This window comes from Symphalangus syndactylus, chromosome 6, assembly GCF_028878055.3.
Source record: "Symphalangus syndactylus isolate Jambi chromosome 6, NHGRI_mSymSyn1-v2.1_pri, whole genome shotgun sequence".
Taxonomy (NCBI): Eukaryota; Metazoa; Chordata; class Mammalia; order Primates; family Hylobatidae; genus Symphalangus; species Symphalangus syndactylus.
This window is the reverse complement of record NC_072428.2, coordinates 44,762,747-44,777,096: the sequence shown is the minus strand read 5'-3', so window position 1 is coordinate 44,777,096 and position 14,350 is coordinate 44,762,747. Positions and strand designations below refer to the sequence as shown.

The 14,350-nt window shown below is 46.9% G+C and overlaps 1 protein-coding gene across 2 annotated transcripts in view; it reads right to left on the bottom strand.

The window, feature by feature from the left end:
- GALNT18 (polypeptide N-acetylgalactosaminyltransferase 18) overlaps window positions 1-14,350 on the bottom strand; it is a 351,559-nt gene that overhangs the window by 189,385 nt on the left and 147,824 nt on the right. The window lies entirely within an intron of this gene.

Sequence of the window (14,350 nt, the reverse complement as noted above, 5' to 3'; positions counted from 1 at the left end):
GGAAGCCTGCCTGTTTCCAGTTTCTTTCTTCTGGTCTTAAAGGGAAGTGGGGTGCTGGAGGAACAGCAGCAAGCATCAGACTTCACCCAGAGGGCAGTCAGATTACAGATCGTGGGGTCCCACCCCAGGGTTTCTCATTCAGCAGTCTGAGGGGAGGTCTGAGATTGTGCATTTCTAGCAAGTTATGAGAGGATGCTAAGATTGCTGGTCCACGGTCCCCACTGAGAATCTCAGCTGTAGAGGAGGGGCTTCCTAGTCTTGGCTCTCAGTACATTCAGTGTGTGGCTGTGGCAAAGTCTTTTCTTTTTTTCTTTTTCTTTGCGATGGAGTCTTGCTCTGTCGCCCAGGCTGGAGTGCAGTGGCTTGATCTCGGGTCACTGCAACCACCACTTCCTGGGTCCAAGCAATCCTCCCACCTCAGCCTCCCTTGTAGCTGGGGTTACAGGCTCCTGCCACCACACCCGGCTAATTTATTTATTTATTTATTTTTTATTGTTTTTAGCAGTGGTGGGGTTTCACCATGTTGGCCAGGCTGGTCTCGAACCCTTAACCTCAAGTGATCCACCCACCTCAGCCTCCCAAAGTGCTGGGATTTCAGGCATAAGCCACCGCACCCAGCCCTTCCTTTTCTTTAGGCTGCCCTTTTCTCATCAGTAAACACAAGGTGATCTCTAAGATCCCTTCATGCCCAAAATGTCACAATTCTAAGGTGGCTCAGATCACTGATTGTCGCTTACACAGGGCCTGGTGGCTTTCACTCAGAAGCAGAATGTTCAGTGGAACCGCCTGAAGTCACACAGCCAGGCAGCAGCTGATTCTAGGACTGGGAAGTAAAAAAGGGTCTTAATGCCCTCACTCCTGCTCAGTGCTCCCTCCACCACCCAGGAGGGGTCCTGCAAAATGGCTCTGGGGAAAGGCAACCTGCTCGAAGAACAAGTATTTGGGGTATCAGCCAAACCCCAGAGCCTGAGCCCTGGGCACACCAGCAAACCTCCTCTCTCAGAGACCCCTTACCTGTGTTGGTGCCTGGGTTTAGATGTACAGCATGCACCTGCCCGTACAGGACAGGAAGGTGAGAGGGTAAGCAGTGCTCTGCAGTGTGGAGAGAGAGGATGTCAATCATAACACCCTGGAACTATCAGTCCAGTCTCCCACAAGAGAACAGGGTTCCTGTTTCCCTCAGTTATCACTGGCTGTATCCTCACACATGGACATACACACTCAGACAGACAGACAGACACACACACACACACAGAGAGAGAGAGAGAGAGAGAGAGAGAGAGTGTTCCAGAAGCCCGCAGCAGCCTACAAAAGCTCATCCTGAAAACAGATTCTTCTAGTCCCAAGTGGTTGCTCACTGCTTATAGCAAGAGCATTAAAAATGTGTCATTTCAAAGATGAGAAAAGAACACTTGTAAAAACAAACTTGTGAGAAGAAATATTATTCAGTTAACTAGCCCACATCTGATTCTTTAAATGTAGTGTACAGTGCAGAAGGATAAATACGAGCCAGAGCCCTGGCGAGGCTGAGGTCTGCTCACATGCCCCTGGGAGCCCCAGCTGTGGTGGCCCCAGGGCTGAGCGTGCCATCACTCCCAGTAGCTGTCGGCTCACTGGACATCTTTTCATTACTGTCTTAAGTCGTAAATCTCTCACCCCCAGCAGTCACAGCTGTATTTCATCAGGGAGAAGTGGATTTGTTCTTCGAAAAAAATGAACAAACAGGCCCTCCCAACCCCAGGCCCTGGCAGGATCGGGAAAGGCTTTGAATCCACGTCAAAGAAGCCATCAAAGGAAATAGGCCATTTTCAAACAAAATCCATTTCTTGAGCATGACGGTAAAAATATTTATCACATGAAAGATGTGAAACCTTTATGATGTCTCGACGCTCTGTATTATGAATGCAGTATGTGTCCGGCAGAATGTGTGCAAAACCGTCATGCTCATGATTTTGAAAGGGGGAAAAATTAGTCTTTCCATCTGGCAAATTCTTAATTTACCAACCCAGTCGTGCTCTGTGAGCACCTGAGGCAGAGGAAGGAGGCAGTCCCGGCCTGCAGCCAGACAAAATAAGCAAAGGTGTTGGACAAAGAAACTGCACGTCCAAGATGTAGTGAATGGGGTCCCAAGCTTATCTATCTCTGTCAGCCATGGGCTTTGAAAAGCATCCACACTGATAGCTCCTGTACAAGGTCAGGCAAGGCTTCTTCGGTGGGTCCCAGGATTTTCCACAAAGTCTAAACTTTCTTCCATAATCATGAATTTTTGCTCCACAAATGGATTTTTAAAGTGAACAAAAAAGCCTATGCCCAGAAAGATCTTGAGAGGCCAAGACAGCCTTCCCGGGAGACTCGAGGTCTCATAGGCTCAGATCTAAGGAGGACTCTGCTCAGAGGCCCTGCAGCCCTGAAGTTCCTCCTCCATACCATGCCTCAAAGTTGGTGGGCACCCAGAGAGGGCACCCTGATGCACAGCCCCATGAACATCTCCTCTTCAGGAAGGAGGCATGGGCCCAGATCTAATGCCATTTCCTCCTGGTGGGTGGCTCAGAAAGAAGCTCCCTCGTGGGCCCTGGCACACTGAGGAAGACACATTGGCTTGCCCTACTTTTTTCTGAGTACCCACAGAGAAGTGAAAATTAAAGTCCATGAATTTGGCATTATAAATAAAATGAAATTCATTTTATTTGATTAATATGCATCAAGATACAGCTGTGCAGAGAGCAGCATAGCCTAGCGGGGAAGAGCCAACCCTCTGAGTCACACTGCCTGAGTTTGGAGTTTGGCTTCACTACTCACTAGCTGTGTGACCTTGTGCAAGTCGCTTAACTTCTCTGTGCCTCCATTTACTAATGCGGAAAATTGGGGATAATCATATTATCTACTTCCTTGTGGGGTTATTGTGAGGACTGAATAGGTTAATAACAGAGCCTTTCACATTCTATGGGCAACATAAACACTGGCTGTTGTTACTATTATTGTTACTGGTCAGGTGCTGGGCTGGGAGCTGGGGATGAAATTATGAGCAGTAGGGAGTTGTTGGGGTGGCTGCTTATTATTTCTGGTCTTCCCCACCAGCGTCAAGTACACAGAGTAACTTAGAACATAAGGCAACTTCTCTATCCTCTCTACGAGGACAGAGAGAATACAGATCCCACTGGTACCCTGGGCGAGGTACCTTGGGATGCCTGAGGAAGGTCTGTTCCCGGATCCTCAGCCCCATTCCTGCTGAGGTCAGGGGAGGAAGGGATGTCAAGGAGGCCACATTGGCACCAGGAGCTGAATGCCACAGTGGGAGGGTCTGTATTTAGATTGATTTCCCCTGAGACTGGGGAGTTGGGTGGACAGGGTCATCCATCACACTGTGTAGCCCAGGGCTAGGAAGCAGAGATTCCCACCTTATGGAGCTGTCACTGTGCAGGAAAACACCAAGGATTACTCAAAGCTTAAGCGCTGCTCCTCCAGGCTGCACGGATGGTGTCACGCTGCCCTCTGATCCTGGGGCTCGTGATCCGTATCCATGGCAGCTCAGTAGCCACAGAAACCAAAGCCACCTGGCCATGAGGTCAGGAAGCACAGCTTAGGAAGGGTCTTGAGAATGGCCTCCGGGAACCAGAGAGGCCTGGAGGTGACAAGCTTCTCTGCTGTTGGGGCTGATCAGGGGTAGAGAAATGGAGTGCCTAGACCACTTCATACACTCGCTTCACCCACCTGGGTAAGACATACCACGGTTAGCTCCTGGACCATGGACCTGGGCAAGGTCAGCTGGCTCCATATTAACCTGTTCTCCTCTGCCAGGCCCCAGGAGGATTTGGAATTACTGGACAATATTTAAGTAGGGTACTCAGCTATCTCTAGGGGAGGGGCTCGCACCGTCATACTGCGGAGCAGTTCTGCCTTCTTCCCTGGCCTCGCTGCATGGCTCACCAGTGCTCTGCTCAGCATAGGAGGTAGGAAGGTCTTCCAGATGTGGATGTGAGCCAAAGTCAGGGCCCAAAGGAAACACAGGAGGCATCCATCCAGACCAGTGCTTCTCAGCCCTTCTCAATCATAACCTACAAAACTGTATTTTTTGCATTTCACCCATTATACGCAAACACATATAAGGGAAACGAGGTTACAAAACAATCTTTAGCATGACTATGTGTGATTAACTCTGACACATTCTATTTTATTCTGTAATATTCTATTAAGAAGGGATGCTGTTCATGACCTAGCAAATTGATTTCATGCCCTGCTGGGTGGGTTATGACTGCATTTTGCAAAACACTGATGTAGATCAACAGACTGCAACCTTTATAAACCAATGCCACCTTTACATGAACGTTGAAATCCCTACCCTCCTTTCACGTTACTTGAAATTTGAAAATAAATTAGGTATCACAGTTGAAAACAAAGAAAAACAATGGCCATTTTGAAATATGATTTTTCAAAGTACATGTGCCACTTGACTTTCCCAAGATTTTGATATGGACACCCAGGAAAGGAGGGATGATCCCCCATTGAAAATAACTTATTTATGACTGAGGTTTCCAAAAGAGTCTGTGGAGCCCCCTTGAAGAAAGTGGACCCCGAGTGGGGGTGAGGGGAGTCTGAGACCCCTCTTTCCCCCTTTGCCAGAATAGCTCCAATTCAGTCTGTTTACCTATTAGGATTTTGCATAAGAAACCCTTTAAAGAAAGGGTCTGTGGCTAAAGAAGGTGCTTTGAACCATGAAAGCTAATGAGTTCATCTGTCTCCTTTCTCAGGGGAAAGGATGAGGCCAAGGCATTTGTTCTATCAGAGAGGTTGGGAGACTTGCTAAAATGACATAGAGAGGTAAAGTTGGGGCAGGAATGAGGGGGAAGCAAGACAGAAGGGAGACCTGGGCAGGGTGTTCCTGAGCTCTTCAAACTGCTTCCAAAAGGCCTGGCAATAGGACACACACAGATCAATGAAAGGACCCGATTACTTGGCTTATGTGCAATTTCTAGAAGGCTCAGAGTAGAAAATCTTCTTACCTACTGGGAGTCAGAAGCCTTGATTAACAGCTACATGTGTCTTTGATTAATAAAAGATGGAAAATGAACTGATCATTTCTGCATATAGGCAGTATGTGCGAAGGAGAACATCTTCCAAACCTGGGGCCCAGGAGGCAGGAGGCCCTTAATGGGGAGAAGATAGCCATCACTGCGTGTAGCCACAGGCTGTATATGCTGTGTGTGCCCATGGCAGGCAGGAGGGCTCTGCTGTCTCTCCACACTGACATGCAGAAGCCACACTGAGGATCAGGGCTCATAGCTCTATAGCAACTACTACATCAGGTGCTGCTGCCCCAACCCAGGTCACCCACGGCTCCATGGTCAGAAATCTTCCCAGTGCCACTGGTTCCACTGCAGCTGCCACCCCTGCCCCTTCACAGAGCCCTTTCTTACCCAGAGCCAGATGAGAGAGGTTATATGGCAGAGGCTTTTCTCCCAGCTTCCAGCAACATCCTCTGAACACAGCAGAGGCGCCATGCCAATCTGATGGCCAGATGGAGGCATTTAAAGGGAACCACTCTGTTTGCCAGAGCAAGCCCAGGTCCCAGCCATAAATGTCCCCAAGGGTTGGAATCAGCCCAGGAGACACGCCCACACACTCATGCATTGTGCACATTCAGAGCACAGACAGGCACCATGGCTGAGAACACAGTTTAACCCGAGTTCTCAACCCTGGCTACACATTAAGTCAACTAGGAATGAGATAATCACATCAAATTAAGAATGCCCAGGCCCAACCCTGGTTGAGTCAAAATCTCTGGAGGTGGGGTTCGGGGCATCTCTTTTGTAGTATTTCCTTTCATTGTTTTCTAAACTCTCCAGGTGATTCTAATATGCAGCCAAGATTCAGAACCACTGGATTAAGGATAGTGGTTTCCAAACTTCAATATGTATACAAGAATCCACCTGGCAAGTTTGTTAAGACTACAGATCACCCCGAGATATTCCATCCCAAGAGATTCTAGGGAAGAAGGTCTGGGTCAGGATAATTACTAAGAAGTCATAAGAAATTAGCCCCTCCCTAATCAGCAGAACTTCAGGTCAACTAGAAACATCTCAAATCTCAAATAACAAAGCAAGCCTTCTTGTCTTATCCTCTGAGAAAAATACTATAATCCTTTTATATATCATAAATGTTGTACTGGTAAAATATCATGCCTTCTTTCAGATGTAGTAATATGTTATCATTCTCCTCTGTCCCACAGCCTTTGGAAGTTTAATAACTTATGACTGCAAGGTCTATTTTCCTCATCTGAACATCATAATGTTTCATCTTCCCTGCCTGAGCATGGAAAGACCCACCTCCCCAAGGCAACTTGTTGAGGGCTCCTGAATATACTCAGGTGTAGAAAGAGAAGCCTGTCAATGACACAGGCTGTGGTGGTCCCCAGGCCCCCATGGGTGAGTGCTGCCCTCCTTCCTGCCTGCCATGCAGCTCTAAGAAACAGCCAAGTCTTGTTTTAAGATTCTGAGTCTTTTCTCCACACCACAAATTTCTCATGTGTTTCTGAAGCAGTGCTCCCCAGCATACACTTTGAGAAACAGATTAAAAAAAGCTTCCAGCCAGCCCTTGCTGCAAGGGCAGGTGAGCCTGGGGCTGCAGGGAGTTTGCTGGGAGTCAAAGCCAGGCCAGCTTGCAGGACAGAGGATCTCAGGGACTCTTCATTGAGCCCCACTTTCCTGAGTCACTTGTAGTTAAGATTCTTGGGTCTGGAGGCTTTTTCAAACAGGATGCTCACTAATGCTGGTCTACCACTCCACTTCAAGGATGACCAGCTTTGTGAGCAGCTGTCACTGATGGAGTGTGGCAGATTCTACAGGTGCTGGTGATGGGGAAAATGTTATAAACCACCGAAAGAAGGATACAGGAGTCCAACAGGCTCCCTGCCTTCAGCGACCTTCGTTCTCCAGCGTGAGACGGATGGGTGAATGAGTATTGCTGGTGGACCATCATTGCACATGGGGCTGGCTGGCTGGCTGGCTGGACAGATGGACAGTCCTATAGACAGATGGCCATACAGTGGTTACCAGGGTTTGGTAGGGACAGTGTGTCGGGCACAACCACTGCCTCTTGAGATGAGGCCACCAGGACACAGCACTTTTTAACCACGTCGCTGTGAATCAGCCAGCTCTGAGGATATTATTTTTTGGATCCCGGTAGCCAAGAAAAGCAGTCTGAGTTGCTATAAACATAAAGAAGCCCGTCTGCTTTCTTGCCTCTGTGAATGTCTCAGACAGTGCAGAACTAACGAAGGCCCCAAACCATGGTACCAGACTGTTCCCAGGGACTTCACAGAGGGAGCAGATGAAAGGCATGGAGACAGCGCTGAAAGCCTGCCCCTCATTATAAGCACTTCCAAGCTTCACAGCAATAGGCAGCCCTCGTCAAGTTTGTTGTTATGGCTATGTCTTTTACAGGGTCCAGTACAGATCTCCATGGCAGAGACAGGCTGCTGCAGGGCTCAACAGAAGCCCCTGTCCTCTAGAGAGCAGTCCCTGGTCCCCTGACTCCTAATTCACTTCTTCTCTAAACCTCACTGGATCTGCATCTTGGTGATCAACCTCTGACTTGTTTGCAGTTTGATCCATGAGGGCCATTTAGGGCGCCTCACATAGGCTGTGAGCTCTCTGAAAGCAAGGATCATCCATGCCCTTGTCAGCTTAGGGTCTCAGGGCTGGCTACATGGACGGTGTTAAGCAGATTTGCTAAAAGGTGGACTGTGAGTTGGTTGTTCGGGAATGAGTATAGGCTCCCTTAGGTATTTTCAGCTTCCTCTTGCAGACTTTTCCAAAGGTATTTAGGCGTTCAGGTGGCAGTTAGACATGGGGCCTTTTCCAAGGACCCCCTCAGCCTATCATCCACTCAGCTCCATTGGAGAAGTGCATATTTAAGGACACAGTCATTCCATCAGGCCCCCAGAACAGGCCCCTAGTCACAAGCTTTCCAAAACATCCCAGGTCTCCAAGTGGATTTTGTTCTTTGAATGAATCGAAGTCCTGTTTGCTTGCCTTTGTAACTGCTTCCCATAGGAACCTTTAGAGAAAGACTGTCCCTCCAATCTGCTTCTGCCTCTCAGGTTACTTTTGCCAATTGACAGGGACACTTGGATGGGGATTGTTTTGAAGCTGTGACCAAGATGTTTCCCTGCCTTGAGAAGTCTCACAGCCAGCCCCCATCCATGCTTGGCCACAGCTGTTACTTTCACTATGTCACTAAGGGCAGAGACCCTGGACCACCAGGTTCAAGGCCAGGTCTTCAGTCCTCAGGCCCTAAGGTTAAGACCCAGGCACCAAGGGACATCCACATTCTGTCTGTACATAGTCCTGTTGCGGGCATGGAGGAAATTGTACGGTCATGCCCTACATTCATATCTTGATCTATGGATGGGAATTTCCATCTTAGAAGACAAGAAGAAGCCCCCTATCCTTCTCCATTTTTCTCACTTTCCCCCTGTCATCAGTGTGTGAGAAAGGTGCTATCCTCCATGCAGTCGGCTAGGCAAGTGAGCATGCTGTAGACCCCATTATTCTTACACTAGAGGCTTGGCGATAGTGATAGGATGACTAATCACTAGCTAATCTTGATCTTTGGATCTGTATATGATTCTTGTCTAGTACCAAGCTAGCTGAGATATTGGCAGAGACAGGGGATTGACTGAAAGACACCTTTCAGGCTCCACTAGCTGGGTCCCTTGGCAAATTCTCAGACCCCTTCCTTCCAGAGAGCTTCTTCCTGCCCCTGTGAGCCCTGTGCTGGGCAGCATCTCCCCAGACCACAGACCAGGAAGGACTGCCAGGAAGTGCAGGTGTCATGGTATGTCCATGCTGCATCCTTAGCCTCTGACCATCTGTGGCCCCGGGACACTACTGTGCTCAGTGGGATGTTTTCCCCTCCAAGTTCCCCCCCTAAAAACCTCTGCCTGAGAGTCAAATGTCCCGCCAAATGGCTTCTTGATTTCTCCCCATTCATACTCAGGGGCCCGGGCACATCAATATCCCTCTTTCTCCTGTATCTTCCTTCCCTGCCTTTCCTTGGGACCATTTTCTTCCATCATCCATGTGCTTCAGTCTCCCTCATCTAAGAAAACCTTTTCTGGCTCGCTCTCATCCTAGCCTCTCATTTCCCCCACTTGCTTCCATTCCACTCCTTTTTTAAGAGGTCTACACTGGCTTCCTCCTCTCCATCTGTCCTTATAGTTGGCTTTCTACCTCTCTCATGGTTGCAGCAGTTCCCCAAGGGCAGGACTATGCATTCAGAACATGGCGTGGGGCTCAGCACCTAATAGATGCACAAGAGATGTTTGGTAAATAAATGAAACAACAAATAAACCCACTCAATAAGTCATGCCCCACTTTAGGCCTCAATTTTTCACCTATAAAGCAGTGAGTCATGTAGGACTGGTCCAGCCCTGATATGGTATTGTTTTGGGACTTCCATCTCCGTGGCATCATGACAGGTAGGTGGGGACTGGCTGCCAATCATGGTGCTGGTGGCAATGCAAATCGCAGGCAAGATTCTTCTTGCTGTGATTCCCCAGGTCTCTTTCAATGCTTCCCCCTTTCCTTCTGCTTTTTGGCACGCACCAGCTCCGCCATGAAATTTTTAGCCTAATAGAGGTGATGTATATAAAGTCCATAGCATGGGGCTTGGCACACAAAGTAAAAATAAGAACGCTTGTAGAAGCATACTAAGCAAGGAAACTGAGGCTCAGATAAATGTTACCTGCCTGGGGGTACTCAGCAAGAAAATAAGGTAGGCAGGATAGAAATTCTGTAGTACTTTTCTGATATCATCCCCTGACCAGTGGGGCCATAAGTCAGTCCCCTTCGCTCCTGCCCTGCCCAGGCACTGACTGGATATCTGTTTGACAAAAAAAACAGCTTTGCAGCCTGGCTTTCCCATCAGCAGCACAGTTGTCCGGGGGCCATGAAGGGCCTGGCGAAGAGCTGGTCAGAGTGATGGGGACATGGCTGAGTCAAGGAGGACAGCAAGACCAGGCTCAGCAGAAAGCCATTCGCAGGAAACAATTTGGGTTTTATTTAGGGATTGCTTGCAAGATAAGTAGGTTTCTTTGGAGTGTGCAGAGTGTGCAGCCAGGAAAGATCAAATGATCTGTCTCACACTAGGCACAGCTGATAGCAACCAATTCCCATGATAGGACAGGGGCTCCACTACCTGGATGGGGACCATGTCTCCCACTGGTCTGCACTGCCTGGCTGGAGCAGAAAGAGGGATTTGCAGGGCCCGGTGCCAATGCCTGGCTATCAGGTTCCCTGGCTCAGGACAGGTCTGGGGCTGGAAGGGTAAGAGGGGTCACACGGGGACAGGGGTACCGCAAGGACAGTCATTTCCTCACTCTCTCACTGACTTCATGTATTTCTCAGAGCTTCCCTTTTCTGCCCCCAGTAAATCAAAGTCAATTCAAGATGGGTATATTCAGAGAGAGGGGGAGGCAGAGAATACACTAAAATGTTGGTAGTTCTTTCTGGGTTGTGCAATTGATGATGATTATTCATTCTGGAATGAGAAATCAGTAACAAATGACAAGTTAAGTGCTTATGGAGCCCCTTCTGAATGTACAGAGTGAAACAAAGATACAGACTCTTATACATTGAGTCTAGTTAGAGTAATAAAACTAATGATTACAATGTCTACTTACCTTGAAATCAGCTATGCTATGTTTATAAAAACACAAACTAAGTGCCAGACAGTATGTTAAGTATTTCTATCTTCATTATATTATTTCATTTTCAGAATAAACCATGGGATAGGTATTACCATCCTCATTTTCCATACAAGGAAATAGAAACTCAAAGAAATGTCTTAGAAAGACTATATATGGGCCGGGTGCAGTGGCTCCCACCTGTAGTCCCAGCTACTCAGCAGGCTGAGGTGAGATCACTTGAGCTGAGAAGGTTGAGGTTGCAGTGAGCCATGATCATGCCATGGCACTCCAGCCTTGATGAAAGAGTGAGACCCTGTCTCAAAAAAACAAATAAATAAAAAAGATTCTACAGTAAGCAGGAGGCAGGGGTGCCATCCACAGCACCCACCTCACTCTGCCCTATCCCACTTACTGCTCTTACTACAGCCCCAAACCCACCTTCCTCTAAACAAGCCACTCTCAACCCATCCCTGGTACGTACAGGCCCAGAAATACCCTGGAACTAAACAGCGCATTATTAAGTAAAATTAAATAGAATTCAATAGGGCTACTGTCACTTATTTGACTTCTTCAGTGCAAAATACTTCAAGGCAAGAGCTTTGGATGAGTGAAAATGTATTTATTGAGCAATCAAATGAAAGCACTCCAGGCCCAGAATATGCTCTTCTATACAACTTATTTTATAAATACAAACCCAGTCTCATTCAAACATTCGAAATGAAAGATTTGCTTTTCAATGGAGAATCTGCATTTCAACATAACGGTGTCTTAGTTATTCAATAGAGATGCAAGATCCGATTAATGCTGTATATTTAGCATTTAGAAAGCCTGAGGATTCCAGAAGGCTCATTTCGGGCCTAAGGACAGCAGAGTGTGCAGACGGTGCAGAGTGAAATATGTGAGCTTCACTTTCAGCATCCTGAGTGCCTTCTCAGAAGGAAGGCTTGAGGGCAGCAGCAGGGCTGTCTTTTTTGCAAAGCCAAAGTGTGTATGCACGTAGTGGGAGAGAGAAGCAAGTTCACTTCCAAGCCAGTAAGTTTGTTAAGCTAACTGAACACCTATTACCTGTCAGGCACCTGACAGACATTGAGACTTTAATAAAATAGACCAAGGCCAGGTGCAGTGGCTCATGCCTGTAATCCCAGCACTTTGGGAGGCCAAAGTGGGCAGATTACTTGAGGTCAGGAGTTCAAGACCAGCCTGGCCAACATGGTGATACCCCATCTCTACTAAAAATACAAAAATTAGCTGGGTATATTGGTGCATGCCTGTAATCCCAGCTACTTGGAAGGCTGGGGCAGGAGAATGGCTTGAACCTGAGAGGCAGAGGTTGTAGTGAGCTGAGATCGCGACACTGCGCTCCAGCCTGGGCGACAGAGTAAGACTCCGTCTCAAAACAAAACAAAAAACAACAAAACAGACGTTAATAAAACAAACCAAGACATTAAGTAAAATAAACCAAGAACCCAGGTCATTACAGATTGTGAAATAGTAAGAGAAACTTGGAGGAGAGGTGCTGCTTTAGATAGAGTGGTCAACACAGGTCATAGGAAGGACACATTTGAAGTGGTATCCAAAGATGAAAATGAGCCAGCCATAGAACTAAGGAGACAGCAAGTATAAAAGACTTGTGGCCAGAAAGAACTCAGGGGGCTCAAAGAACCAAAATGGCACCAGTGTGATTGGCTGAGAGTGGTAAAGATAGGTAAGGTATAAGGCTGGGGAAAGATCGTACAGGACCTGTGAGCCTTTGTGAGGAGTGTGGCTCTTGTTCTAATAGCAATGGGAAAACTTGGAAGGGTTTTCAGCAAAGGAGGAACAGAATCTGATTAACATAACTGAAAGTTCAAAAGAATGAATGGAAGGAGGCCAGTTCGTAGTACTACTATTGAGTAGTCCAGGAAACAAGTGGCTTGGATGACGCTAGTAGTATTGGATATGGAGAGAAGTATTTAAAGTATATTTTGGAAGTAGAAACACTGGGCTTTAAAGTTAAGTAAAGGTGGATTCATTCATTCAACAATCATTGGAGATCAAGAAACCTGAAGGCCAAGGATTTATTCCTCACTGTATCAACAATGCTTTAGGACTGCAGAGGCTCCTAACCATGGGAAGAGTTGCTGCAGTGCAAGCAGGGACGCCTCAAATTCACCATAGATGAGATAACATATATGTATATATTTAATATATTCTAGAAAACATACTAGAGGACATGAGAGACAGTGTTTACTCCACAGCTGTCTAAAATGCCCTGACCTGCCTTTCCCCAGAGTGGGAATGTCAATATAAAAATGGGCACCTAGATGAGCAAAATGTCCCTGAGTCTGACAGCCTCCTGACACACCCAGGCCTCCTGCCTAGCACAGGGTGGGCACCTTTTAGGCGAAAATATTGTGCTCATTCCACAAATGAACAGAGAGGGGCTACTGAATACCATGTAAATTTTAGTATGTAGATTTCAACTTTTTCCCCATTTCAATTTTATCACAATAAAGTGAATAACCAAACAAGATCTCTTCTTTCTTTTTTCCTATAACTCTACTTTGTGCCATTTCTCTCCATGCTTTCTACCTGCATAACACATCTTGTTATCATATTACAGTGACTGCATCTCAAATAGCTGATAATTATCATATTTCTAGAGGCTGTTAACATCTACTTTCCACAGTGATATCCTTCCAAATCTCCATGTGAGTCATTTATTTCACTTTTTTATGAACATCACAGGTAGGTGCTCAGTGGAAAATAATCATTAATCTCATTAAAACAGCAGGGTGAGAAGCTTAAGATCATGGCTCCTGACATCCTAGAAGTCTAGAATTGTGGCTCTTGAGACCCCAAATTGAGTTTTGTTCCTTTTAATCATAATGAATGTTAAAATCTAAAAGCATACTTTAAAACAAAATCTCAAAACTTGACCAGAGGCTGTTGCATCTTGTTACTTATGCTCACTTAACAATGCTAAGTACTTATGGTACCCAACAATACTGCTAGCCAGCCCTGGGAGAGGACCGCATGCACAGTTGTTGCACCTGCCCAACATATATTCATTTTGTTTTCAGAAGAAAACTGCGGAGATGCCCCTAGAATCCCCCACCCCAACAGAGGTTCCACAGGGAGCTGTGCATGAAACAAGTCTCCAAGGCCTTCTGGATTGTCACAGTTGGAGCCCACATCCATCTGCCACACAGCATCTTGGCTCCATAGAATTCCAACTGTGTAGACCCTGACTCCAGTCTACACAGGATGAAACAACAGGCACCGAATCCAGGAACAGAGCTAGGGGAGCCATGGGCTTCTTGACCCATCCCATTCTCTAAGCTCAAAACTTCCCTGCCTATAAGATGAGATGGTTCACGATGATAGACATATGGACATGGCGAACATGGAAGTGCCCTTCTCTGTTCAGCCTTCCCTTCTGGTCCCCTGGAGGCTGTGATCTCTCAACTTATTAGTTCGAGAATGATATTTTTCCTTCATATCTTCCAGCCAGGTCCCCCCTGGAAATCAGAAATCAATTAGTTCAGTCTTTCCCCGTACCAGCTGATAAGATTCTTATGAGTAGCAGTGAAATTGGGAGACATCCAAACATTAATAACAGCATAGAGAAGTGACCCCTCATCATCATGTGTCCCGGGATTCCAGACTCTTATCTTGCAACAG